The sequence below is a fragment of the Callithrix jacchus genome, chromosome 4 (genome assembly GCF_049354715.1).
Source record: "Callithrix jacchus isolate 240 chromosome 4, calJac240_pri, whole genome shotgun sequence".
NCBI classification, from domain to species: domain Eukaryota; kingdom Metazoa; phylum Chordata; class Mammalia; order Primates; family Cebidae; genus Callithrix; species Callithrix jacchus.
This window is the reverse complement of record NC_133505.1, coordinates 145,393,956-145,407,307: the sequence shown is the minus strand read 5'-3', so window position 1 is coordinate 145,407,307 and position 13,352 is coordinate 145,393,956.

Genomic DNA, 13,352 nt, shown 5'->3' with positions numbered 1-13,352 from the left:
CAAAGGTGGTTTTGAAAAAAACAATATATGTGGTTTACAAGGCTTTACAGTGTGGATTTTTTTGGGGGATGGGGTAGACAAGGTCTTGCTCTTTTGCTCAGGCTGGAGCTGCAGCATGGCTCACTGCAGCCTCTAACACCCAGGCTCAAGTGATCCTCCCACCTCAGCCTCCCAAGTAGCTGAGACTGCAGGCATGTGCCACCGTGCCAGGCTCATTAAATTTTTTTTGTAGATACAGGGTCTCACTGTGTTGCCCAGGTGGTTCTTGAACTTCTGGCCTCAAGCCCAGCCAGTCCTTGTAGAATCTTTTAATCAAAACTTTGGTTTATCTATTTTGGAGAAAGTGATTGTATGCTACTAAAAACATATGAAAAATATCTAAGTAAAAAATGTGTTCATTATTTCTGCAGATCATACAACTTTATGAAGGCTGGTTTTGTAGAAATCAGTTTCTACTTACTCTGTGTTTGCTTATTAAGGTTTGACGGTTCTCATATGATTGGAGGGAAATCCACTTACTACAAATGCTTTCTGTAACAATTGCCACAATAGCTACATCTGTGCATTAAAAAATTCTGGCATTTGCTTTTCTTTAACTTTAAGAAATATTGATGTAAAATTATTGGGCTACAAATAAATTTGGTACTTTTAAGACATAATAGGATTTGGCCTTCATTGAAATAATTAGGAATGAGGAGTCCTTGTTTCCTCATTTCCAGTTCAGTTGTCTGACGTAGTAGCTTCTGGCGGAGCTGATGGGAAAGAAATAGATACCACTGTCTCCCTCTCTGAGGATAACTTTTTTCAGTCACATTATAGGGAGAATATTCCTAAGTGTACAGGTGGCAGAGCTTAAGATTATTTGAATTTCAACACTTTTTTTTGAGATTGCAACCATGAAGAAGACTGTGCTTTATTGGAACTCTACATGTGCCTCTCAGAGGCTGACATGGAATGATTGAAAGTAGTTGAGCTCCATAGTGACATGTCTGTCTAATGTTTTCTTCTCAATCTTGTCAGTGTTCTGATAAAAATTATTGAATTTATTCAGTATTTGTTCAGCCCATTGATATTTACCAAATGCCCAGTTATGTACCAAGGACCAAATTTTCTTGGATTTATCTGATTCTGTAGTAAACATTTCCGTTAACAACTGTGTATTCAAATAAATTCTAGTCTTGGTTAGTGGCTACTGTGGGAAAAAAAAATGGAGGAACTTTAAAATTTTCTTTTGAAACAGGGTCTCACTCTGTCACCCAGGCTGCAGTGCAGTGGCACATTCTCAGCTCACTGCAACCTCCGCCTCCCAAGTTCAAGCGATTCTCCTGCCTCAGCCTTCCAAGTACCTGTAATTACAGGTGGAACATTTTTAAATTAATAATCCAAAACCAGTATTTCCAGTCACATAATTGAATAAATCTTCTCATGAGTACTCAGGGTAGATTAAAGTACTGAAATGGAATTTGCTTAGCCAGGGTAGGATGTAGTGTTACCAAGTGTGAAGATAAAGCTATAGTCATCAACTCCATACAGTAAGTCAGAATGGTCTTGCCATTTGTAATGCCAAACATTAACATGCTTCCCAAGATATGCATATTAAAGATGGAGTATAGGACATCAGTGAATATGGATCATAATGAATCTATGGATGTCCATGTTTTCTGTAAGTGTATGTATTTGAAAACTTAAAAGTAACTTTGAGCTTTTCCAGATAAAATATGTTGACAAGAATATTTTAAATAAGCGGTAGAACTCATATAAATGAATTTCTTATATCTGGTATACTACTGATGTATTTGAATGCTATGAAAATTTAGATTTCTTTTCTCTGATGATTAAAGAACTTTTAGTTTATATATATAAAATGTATTATGTATGTGAGAGACAGACGTTTTGTCCTAATATAAATCCAACAATGTATTAATAGTCAAATCACTGTCCCAATAGTAGTCTATAGTGTTAATATAGTGGATATTACAATTATTTACAAATAATAATACATTTAGGAACATTCCATTAAGTGCTGTTGTTGGTACATATCAAAAAACTTTTTGTATATTAATTATTCATCCTTAAAATGTAGGCCAAAACCAGTGTTTTCTTAATTGTGGTAACTACAGAAATTGACAGACTGCATTTGCGTAGCTTGAGAGTTTAATTTTCTAGGTGTAGAATTTTAATCCTGTTCCTCTTGGGAGCAGGTTTGACATTAGTTTGGTATTTTTGCAGAGAGCAGTGTTGCATAGAGAAGACAATTTCTCATCAACATCTCATTAATCCTGTTTCCCCTAGAGTAGAAAGAAATGGCAAATGCTCTACATTGTTTTAGGTGTTTTGTGTGCAGCAGAATTTTAGACTTTCAAATAAGAAGGTACATATGATATACAGTAATGTTTTTGTTTAGTCTTGGTTACTTATAGTGGTAGTTACAATTGTTTTTAAGAAAATTTCTTTGATTATATAAACAATGTTTGCTAATGCTGAGAATTTGGAAAATGTAGAACTTACCACGTGGACTTCAGCTCTCAATCCCAAAGGGCTTGAAGAGGTGTTTTTACTTTTTAAATTCTGTCTTTCAGTGGATGCAAATGTCTTTTTAATACTTACTTAGTTAAAGGCATGCCTTCGCAGAGAAAAGTCAGGTGATTTAGTAAAATTTATGGACTACATCATCAACCTATTTACCACTGTCAACGGTGAGAAAATGACTGTGGCTCTTTTAAGATTTTGCCTTGTGAGGGAAGAGATTCCTGTATTAACATTCTACCTAAAAGAGTTTGTTTCCAAAAGCTGAGTGAGTTTTTAGAATTTAAATAAGTGGACTGATCAGGTAGGACTGGATGGTTGTTTCCAGATGTTGCTTTCACTGATCAACATTGATTTTTTGGCCAGGAAGTCAGGTAGAATAATTTGGACACCTCAGTGCCAGGGATCATTTGATCAATTAAAACCAGGCTGTCTGGAGACAGCCTTCTGCCTGTTCTTGAGTCTAACAATGGATTTTTATAGCCAGTAATGCCTCAGTGCTTGAACAAGCTGGACTGTTGCTGAAGGCAGAAGAAAAACACTCTTCTCAGCAGTAATTTTCCATTGAGAAAAGTTAAGGAAACAACATTGATTCAACAAATACTGGCTGGGGGTAGTGGCTCACACCTGTATTCCCAGCACTTTGAGAGGCCTAAGCAGGAAGATTGCTCAAGGCTAAGAGTTTGAGACCCTCCTGGACAACAGGTGAGACCCTATCTTTACAGAACATTTTTTAAAATTAGCTGGGCATGGTGGTGTGTGCCTATAGTCCCAGCAGCTCGGGAGACCGAGGTGGGAGGATCTTGAGCCCAGGAGTTTCAGGCTGCAGTGAGGTATGATCACTGTACTGCACTCAAGTCTAGGTGACAGCAAGATTTGTTTCTAAAATGTTCTTAAATTAAAAAAGCACAAAAACAAGTACTTTAGAGCTTATACTATATTCATGGCACTATGCTATTCTTCAAGAATATATGTAGAGAAAATAAAATTGCTATTGGAGAGTTTACTGTCTAGAAAGGGGAGACAGTAATTACCCAGTAAGGAGTGGTGATAAGTTCTAGACTAGAAGTGTGAAAAAGAACTAAAATTTGGAAAAAAAATGTCCAGCTGTAATCAAGAAACTTAGCAAATTAACAGTTCACACTTGTGGAGGCTGAGGTGGGTGGATCACTTGAGATCAGGAGTTTGAGACCAGCCTGGCCAACATGGTAAAACCCCATCTCTACTAAAAATATAAAAATTAGCCTAGCGTGGTGGCAGATACCTGAAGCCTGAGCTACTCAGGAGGCTGAGGCACAAGAATTGCTTGAACCTGAGAGGTGGAGGTTGCAGTGAGCTGAGATCGCGCCGCTGCACTCCAGCCTGGGTGGCAGAGCAAGACTCTGTCTCAAAAGAAAATAGTGTTAATTGATGATTTAAGTCAATAATTATAGTATCTTCCTTATAAATTAATATTCACTGTATTAACATTTTAGTTTAATTACTATTATAAGTAGAATTTTCAATGCTGCAAAAGAAGTAGCACTAAAATGTAAATTTCCTCAGCCAGGCAACTTACTTGTATAGAAGGGGTGCAGATGGAACTATGGCGAGCACACACCGGGAGAAGGAGGGGAAGGAGTACTTAGGCCTGATGGAGGTCGCCCCTACTGCTCTGTCATTCCCCTGTTGGCTAGGGTTAGACCACACAGTCTAGTCTAATTCTGATTGGCTGTTTTAAAGGGAGCAGGCCAGCGTGGCAGGGTGGGTAGTTTGGCAGTAAGGACAATTACGGGGAGGTCAGAGCAGGTAAGCAGGGCTCAAAGCAGTTGACCAGAGCAGGTAACTGAAGCAGGTGACTGGGATGAATCAGGATGGGGCAGGGGACTGGGGAAACAGATGTGAACTACTGATTAGAACTGGTGGAAAGGGTTGTTTACTGAAACTACAAGGAAGTTAAATTTTAAAATAGAGAATTAAAGGGTAAGAGAGCTGAACATACTGCCATACTGATTCTTTGAAGATAAACTTGGGGCTCACTATATCTAACATTATTAAAAAATACAGTTGATTTTATATTAGGACAAAACATCTCTCTCACACTCACACTGTATATTTTGTATATATAAACTAACAGAGTTCATTAATCATCAATTCTGACCTTTTATGCTGTGATGACCTTGTAGAACTTCAGGAAATCCTGTAAATGAAAGCGATAGAGACATGTATAGCTATTATAAGAAATTTTGTTCTGATGAAGAATCCTTCCAGGGAACCACCAAAGTTTTTGCAAACATCAACCCTGCTGCAGTTTAGGATGCTCAGCAATACTAAGTTCATCAGTTCACTTGCATGAGGAAGAAATGTTAGACGAGGTTTGATTTTATTTAATTCAAGTGGGTAAAGTGTCAGCAGGAGTTTTTTTTTTTTTTTTTTTTTTTTTTGAGCAGGGCAGAGCCTCAGTGATCTGATTGTCACTCAGCAAAGGTTTCTGAGAGATTTTAATTGTCCATTAAGGAAAAATGGCACACTCATTTTTCTGCCTTGACATTACACAATTTCCCTAGGTAATCTAATTTCATTATTCCTTTTTTTTGTAGTGTATATACATAAATTATTCTCACCTCTCTGTCTAGCTCCAGGCAGAGCACCAGACTCATCTATCCAGCCTCAGTGACCCAGAGTCATCTGTGTCATACAATGAACTCTTACACTTGCCCTCCTTCCCTTCTCTTTTCTCTGATTCTTGGTGCTTTCAAATCCTTGCTTTTCAAAATGTGGTCCATGACACATTAGTGTCTCCTGTGCTTATTAGAAATGCAGAGGCTCAGGCACCACTCCATACCTACTGTATTAGGATCTGTGTTTTAGCAAGCTGTCTAGGTGATCCTGTGCATGTTAAAGGTGGAGATGCACCCTCTTAGCTGCCACTATCACCGCCACCTCCTCACAGACAGTAACATCAAAGACTGAACCTCTTTGATTACCTCTCATGTTAGTCTGTTCTCACACTGTTATGAAGAAATACCCAAGATTAGGTAATTTATACAGGAAAGAGGCTTAATTGACTCAGTTTCACATGGCTGGGGAGGCCTCAGGAAACTTACAATCGTGGCGGAAGGCAATGAAGCAGCAAACAGCTTTTTCACAGGGCTGCAGGACGGAGTGAATGCAAGCAGGGGAAATACTAGAGGCTTATAAATCCATCAGATCTCATGAGACTCACTGTCATGAGAACAGCATGTGGGAAACCACCCCCATGATCCAGTTACCTCCACCTGGTCTCACCCTTGATACTTGGGGGTTATTGGGATTTTGGAGATTACAATTCAAGGGGAGATTTTGGGTGGGGAAACAGCCAAATTATATCACCTCTATAATCAGGATTATGAGTTTGGCTGGTAAACTATTAAACAAAGGGAGAGACTGGGGAGGTGTTGGTCAAAGAATACAAAATTTCCGTTAGGAGAGCTATTTTACAACATGGTGACTATAGTTAATAACGATGTATTCAAGGTTGCTAAGAGTAGATTTTTAAATTTTCTCACCCCCAAAAAGTAAGTATGTGAGGTAATATGTTAATTGGTTTGATTTAGCCATTCTATAATGTATACATATATCAAAACATCATGTTGTGCATCATAAATATGTATGACTTTTGTGAATTTAAATAAATAAATGAATAAACAACCAGACAGACACTGTAGAGGGATAAGCTCCCCGTATCTCTTTGACATTCCCTGTTGTCTCTTTGTCTCTTTCCATCATTTACCTGCCTACCTCTCAGTTTCTAAAAGGTCCACCCTGTTCACCCTCACTTCACTACACCAGTGCAGGCCTTAATTTTCTGTGCTCAGAATGACTGGCAGGGCCTCCTAACTGGCCTTTTGCCCACACTCCCATCTCATTGTTCTCAGATCCACATTGCTAATGGAATGATTTTGCAAATCCAAATTACACAGCTGCTCAACATCCTTGGTGACTTCTCATCACTTGCTCCCCTTTTTTTCTAAGTGGCTCTCTGAACACACCTGGCTGTTGCAGGGCCCTGTATTGTGCACGTGCTACTTTCCCATATCCCCTTTCCTCCTTTCCTTCCTTTTCCTTAGAATTCACTGCAGTATGACCTGCTTTATCTCCTCCTGACCACCTCTCTGCCCTGCGCTCCATTACTTCTGTAGCACCCACCCAGAGGAATGCTTAGTGTGTGCTGTGCCTCCCCCACACTAAAATGTGAACCCCTTGGGAGCAGGAACTGTATTTATATTTATCTCTGATATCTGGTGTACCAAGCATAGGCTCTGATAATTATAGTGAGTAATAAATAGGTGTTTGTCAACTTGCATTGTTTATACTGACTAGGAAATCTTGTTTGCTTTCTTGGAATTACTAAACGATAGCTAAGTAATTTTTTCCCCCTTCTGGAATTCAGATACACATAATTAGATTAATTGTAGTCCTTGGCTTATGACAGACTTTTATCATTGGCCCATACTTGCCCCCACTTTTGTTTTATTTAATACCAAATTAATGTACCCTCATGAAACACCCCCACATGGAAACTGAAAGGTTATTGTTAATCTTTACGTATGTATGTCTTCTTTATATCATTCCCTCCTTACATTTTTCCTCCCTCATTTTTCCCTTCCTTGATGACTTCTTGAATTTCCTGTTTGCTTTAAGATGCACTAAAGTTCAATTTCATTATAGCTTGCTTTTTTTGGATGCCCACTACATAGGAGGGTGGTCACTTTCACATACGTTACCTCATTTAATCTTCACAGGATCCCTGCAAGTTAGGTGACATTATTCTTCTCATTGTGCAGAGGCAGAAGCTGAGGCCCGTGCTGGGCATGTTTCTCTGAGTCACATACATGGCAGGAGAGGGATCTGGACCTAGTGCTGTCTCCTTGCTAGGGCTGGACCTGAAGATTGGCCGTTCTGTGACAGTGACAGTGGGATTGTTCCTTTACTCTGGGTTTTATACAGACTGGGTGCATCTGGGACTGTCCCCTAACTTCTGGTTTGCATGCATTTTTTTGAGGGGGTGGGGGATAGGTAATCAATCATATTAGAGGTGGGCAGATCATGAGGTGAGGAGTTGGAGACCAGTCTGGCCAATGTGGTGAAACCTTGTCTCTGCTTAAAATACGAAAATTAGTCCAGGCCTGTAATCCAAGCACTTTGGAGGCCAAGGCAGGCAGATTACCTGAGGTCGGGAGTTCAAGACCAGCCTGACCAACATGGTGAAACCCCGTCTTTAAAAAAAAAACAAAACAAAAATTAGCTGGGCGTGGTGGCGCACACCTATATTCCCAGCTACTCAGGAGGCTGTGGCAGAATTGCTTGAACCTGGGAGATGGAGGTTGCAGTAAGCTGAGATCGAGCCACTGCACTCCGGCCTGGGCAACCGAGCAAGACTCTTACCTTGAAAAAAAAAAAATCAACGATGCTTTCTAAAAATAGGAAGTTCATTCCATTTTAATCTAATTTTTTTTACATTTGAGATATTTCATAACATAAGCGACGAGATATAATGGAGATCTCTGTGTTATTCTCCACTATTCTTTCAGTGTGTGTGTGTGTGTGTTTTTTGCTTTGGTCCTTCTGGGATGGACTTAAGCCTTGACTTTCGACGCAACTAAATTGGATGATAATGAATGATACCTACTTATTATAGACAGTTTTGAACTGTCATATGTTTGACTTGCATACCATTTGTAGCAAAACTAACCCGTTTCAACAACCTCTTTATTCAGGATTCTGTCTTCAGGCTTCTCAACCAATGTTAATATAGCAGCAGTGTCTGGGGGAAGGCGGCAGGAGGGCAGGAGCCAAGCACGGTGGTGCCACTGGGGCCTGGTCAGTTCAGATTTCTCCTCCTCCTTATCCCCCACACTAGCACCTTGAAGTCCTACAGTGTGTCCCTTCACTCAACCCATCTGTCCCTCCCAGCTGCAGTTTATGTGTGCAGCCAGGTGGAATTGCTCTCTCTTTACTCCGGCTCTGGAGTCCCAGCATGTGGGATGGTGTTTGAAGACTGGAGACAGGCTCACAGGATGTGGGAGGGACGGGCAATTGGGAGATCCACCTACTGTAGTCTCAGTAAACATTGCCGCGCACTGCTGGGGCTGGCGAAGTTATATTTACTGGAACAATTAGAAATATTTATTATATGTTTTTTTAAATTCTGGAATTCTCTCCTTGCAGAATGGAAAAGTGTATTTGTTCTAATGTTAGATATTTGTTTTTCAACATGCTTTTGGATTAATGTTTTATACAGAAAAAGAAATGCTTGAATTTCCATTAACATTTTTAGTAAAATTGTTTAATTCTTCCCATTTTATATTAGCAACCACCATATTGTCCTATTTTCTAGAAATAATGTAAAGTTTAGCTTTTTGAATTAGTCATTTTCCATCACTGTAGTAACGGAATCCTCTGTGAAGTTCTGTCCTTACTTCCTGCCCTTCTCAAAAAAAAAACAACTAATGTTATAAATAATTATATTAATAACATTTTGCTCACATTAAATTCTTCTTGGGGAAGGCCTGAGTTTCATTCATAAATACTTTCGACTTTATTGCTTTCGTTATGCCCTTCTCAGATGTTGATCTTGTTGAGAAATTGTTTCAGATCATTTAGGTCATGGAATATTTTTCTTGTATTATCAAAAAACAGGGCTTTGCCTCGCTGCTGGCGGGCGGTGACTACTTACCTTGTGCAGATTTTCTTTCAAGCTCTTCTTTCTCTTTACCTGAATCTGAAGGATTCTTTTGTTTGCATCTTAAATGTTATCCTGTTATCTCATCTTCTTTCCTGGCAGGTGCTAAGGAGTCTCTTTAAAGAAAATTTATTAAGAAGGTTTAAAAACGAACTACAAGGTTATGGTTGTTTTGCTTTTGTTTTTGTTTGAGTGGTTTTGACTTGGAGATTCCTTCTTAATTATGTACTCTTCCCCTTCAGTTCTTGGGAATTGAAAAAAAATTCTGAGATTTTGGCTTATTGTTCAGTTTCTCAAACCTTTCCAATCTCTGTGGTTTCTTGGTCAATGAATTTATCTTTTCTCAGTATCACTGATTCATGCATATTATACTAATATGTCTTCAAGTTAGTTAATTCTTTGGAGTTTGATCTGTTTTTTACTTCACCTCACTTGTACTTTTTGTTTTTTTCTAGGGGAATAGTTTTTAAACATTACTGAATCATGGACTCCTTTCTGGGCTTGAACACAACTGCTGATGGGTATCCTACAGAAAAACTGCAGTCCCTTCCCCCAGAAAAAGGGGAGTATATAATTTCAGAGCTTCAGCGATCCCACGTTTCTCAATGATTCTCTTGCCTTTTAAATTTTTATTTATTTGTTTGTTTATTTGTTTATTAATATTTTTTAGAGCTAGGGTCTTGCCATGTCACCCAGACATGGCGTGATTATACTCTGCAGCTTTGAACTACTGGGCTAAAACGGTCTTCCTGCCTCAGCCTCCTGAGTAGCTGGGACTACAGACACGCACCACTGCACCTGGCTAATATGTTATTTTATTTTTTTTGTAGCGATGGAGTCTACCTATGTTGCCCAGGCTGGTCTCAAATTCCTGGCCTACCACCTTGTCTTCCCAAAGTGGTGGGATTATAGGTGTGAGTCACCATGCCTGGCCTCTCCTTTTCAAAAAAACACCATGGAGAATGTCCTATTTGTACACTCCTCAAACTTGATTTTACACTTAAACATATATTGTGAGTATCTTTAGTAGGTTCTTTAATTCGGTGGGAATAGTAGGTATGAAAAGTAACAGTCAACCAATCTCTCCTATAACTTCTGGATTTAGCGATTTTTTTTTTCTTTTTGAGACAGAGTCTTGCTCTGTTGCTCAGGCTGGAATGCAATGATGCAATCTTGGCTCACTGCAACCTCTGCCCCCTGGGTTCAAGTGATTCTCCTGCCTCAGCCTCCCGAATAGTTGGGATTATAGGCGCACACCACCGTGTCCAGCTAATTTTTTCTATTTTTAGTAGAGATAGGGTTTCACCATGCTGGCCAGGCTGGTTTCAAACTCCTGACCTTGTGTTCCATCTTCCTTGACCACCCAGAGTGCTGGAATTACAGGTGTAAGCCACTGCATCTGGCCGATTTAATGATTTTTGTTCTGTCTCTAAATTAACTACCTTTAATCTTCCCACATTAATGATTATGTGCTGCTCCTATAAGTAGGCTTTGATCTTGGGAAATTTTGATGGACCAATTGTGACTCACATTTTTTTTTTTAAGACAGTTTCATTCTTGTCACCCAGGCTGGAGTACAGTGGTATGATCTCAGCTCACTGCAACCTCTGCCTCCTGGGTTCAAGCAATTCTCCTGCCTCGGCCTCCTGAATAGCTAGGATTACAGGCTTCCGCCACCATGCCCAGCTAATTTTTGTATTTTTAGTAGAGATGGGGTTTCACCATGCTGGCCAGACTGGTCTCAAACTCCTGACCTCAGATGATCTGCCTGCCTCAGCTTCCCAAAGTGCTGGGATCACAAGCGTAATCCACTGCACCCAGGCAACATTTTTCATTTTATTTTGAGTTACCTGTGTCCTCCTCTTTCTTGTTTTCCTAGAAGAGAAGAATGCAGAGGAAATGTTAGGAACTCCTGCAGCAGGTAGAGTGACACCTAAGGCCCAGGGGCTAAGGCAAATGACTCAGAAATGAGAGGGTCATGACATGTGGACATTAGTTTCTTAGGTGATAATTTGCATAAATAAATTGCCAAATATGACAAATTAGATTTAGTAAACAGTTATTGCTCAGCTCTCTGGACGTGCTGGAGTGATCTCACTGGCCGATCCCTCTGTACAGGCCATTATTTCTTTTATACAAAAGTGTTTTGAAACGGCAGACAATTCTAGATAGGCAGAAGAAAGAAGAAGGAAAAATAGTCTTCCCTTCCATAAAGGTGTTTCTTTATTTCCCTTTCTACCTTTCTCTTCTGAATATCATAGTTAAAAATGTGTTCATTTTTCAAAAGCTGATTTTGTGTCTTGTTGCTAAGATATCAGACATATGTCTGGTCATATTAAGCAGGTGAATGGCTTTTCTGCAATGACCTAAACAGCGAGTCAGAAAAACAGTTGCTCTCAGCTTAGTATATTTATTTGAAAGGTGCTTCCCCTTTTAGTTTGCACGGGACTTGAACACAACTACTAATGAATGTCTATAGATTGCCTGAAGTCTTCTTAGTAATTCAAGATTGTGGTTTTTAATCAGGTTTTAACTGTGTGTCACAACCAGTTGGAGGAGCTTTTTTGAAATATACATATCTGCACATCATTCTTGTCCCACTTAATCAGACTCCCCAGGGGCTAGGGCCTGGGCGGGTAGCTCGTAGCAAAATCTCCTTGGGTAGCTGATGTATAGCCTTGGTTAGGAAGAACTGATCTAACAGGTGTTGTTCCTTTAGCATTACTAAGAACGTTTGCATACTTTTTCCTTGCAGGAAGGTCTCTGTTATAAGTTTCTGTAAATTAATGCTTATAAAATCGTGGCATATAAAATTATATCCAGATGAAAATATATGTATACTCTTAATGAATTTGCGAATGGAAACTTTCTATATTTGACACTTCTTCTTAGCTGTCCCTCTGTTCATCTCCTCAGTGCTACATGAGAAATGTTTGGTGGTGAGATCCAACCCTTGTGCATTGGTGATGGCTGCAGAAGTGAGAATGAAGCGGCTGTCACCTTGCTGTTCATTGCACCCCACTGGGCACTAGTCAGTTGCAATAGTGATGGACTGTGTTGAGATCTGATAGGAAGAGGGACACACATTGTTCCATGGGACTCAGCCTGTCCTCTAGGAGTAATAGGAAGGCAGTACCTGCAGTTCTGTAGAATCCTTAACTTTCTCAGAAGCTCTGTCAGCTAATAGCTGTCTAGGATCTTCATTATGTGTGTGTGTGTGTGTGTGTGCGCGCACATTTTTCTCACTGTTTCACAAGCATGAATTCATCTTCTCAACAGTCCTTAACATTGAGGGCTCATGTTGTTCTAGAAAACACTGTTTGCTCTATACACAAATACTGGACAGAGGGCAGAATAGTTAATAGCTGGATAAACAAATGAAAGTGTACATGGTGCCTTTGAATTGTGGGGGGTGAAAGGGGAGAGACAGAATGAGACTAAGAAACTGACTGACCTGGCTGGGCATGGTGGCTCACACCTATAATGCCAGCACTTTGGGAGGTGGGTGGATCACGAGGTCGGGAGTTTGAGGCCAGCCTGGTTGATATGGTGAAACTCTATCTCTACTAAAATAAAATAAAATAAATAAGCTGTGTGTGGTGGCGAGCGCCTGTGTCCCAGCTACTTGGGAGGCTGAGGCAGAAAAATCACTTGAACCTGGGAGGCCAAGGTTGCAGTGAGCCAACATCGCGCCACTGCACTCCAGCCTGGGCGACAGAGTGAGACTCTCTCAAAAAACAAAAAAAAAGAAAAAGAAAAAAAGAAACTGACCTTTTCAGTGAGTCTAGGAAGTAATGTGGATTTCATTAGGGTGTGGAGAATGCAGTTTGTCTTCTTCCCTGTGAGGTTTCTCTTTTAGCAAATAAGATTAGTGACAACTTCATGTACGTGTTATTGGTGTCCCTTCCCATTGCCTGAAAAATCTCCTTTCCCTCTCCGATTAGCCAGCATTTTCCCTTATGTATAAGTCTTGTCATTATTATATAAAAGTCCCATTCTGTGTGTCTCACTATTGCCACGTGGTCACCTTTTCCACTAGTCTCTAGTCTTCCTCCTCACCCCTTAGTTACTATAGTACTCGAGTGGCCCTACCCAGCTTTTCCACTTAATTATAGTTGCTCAT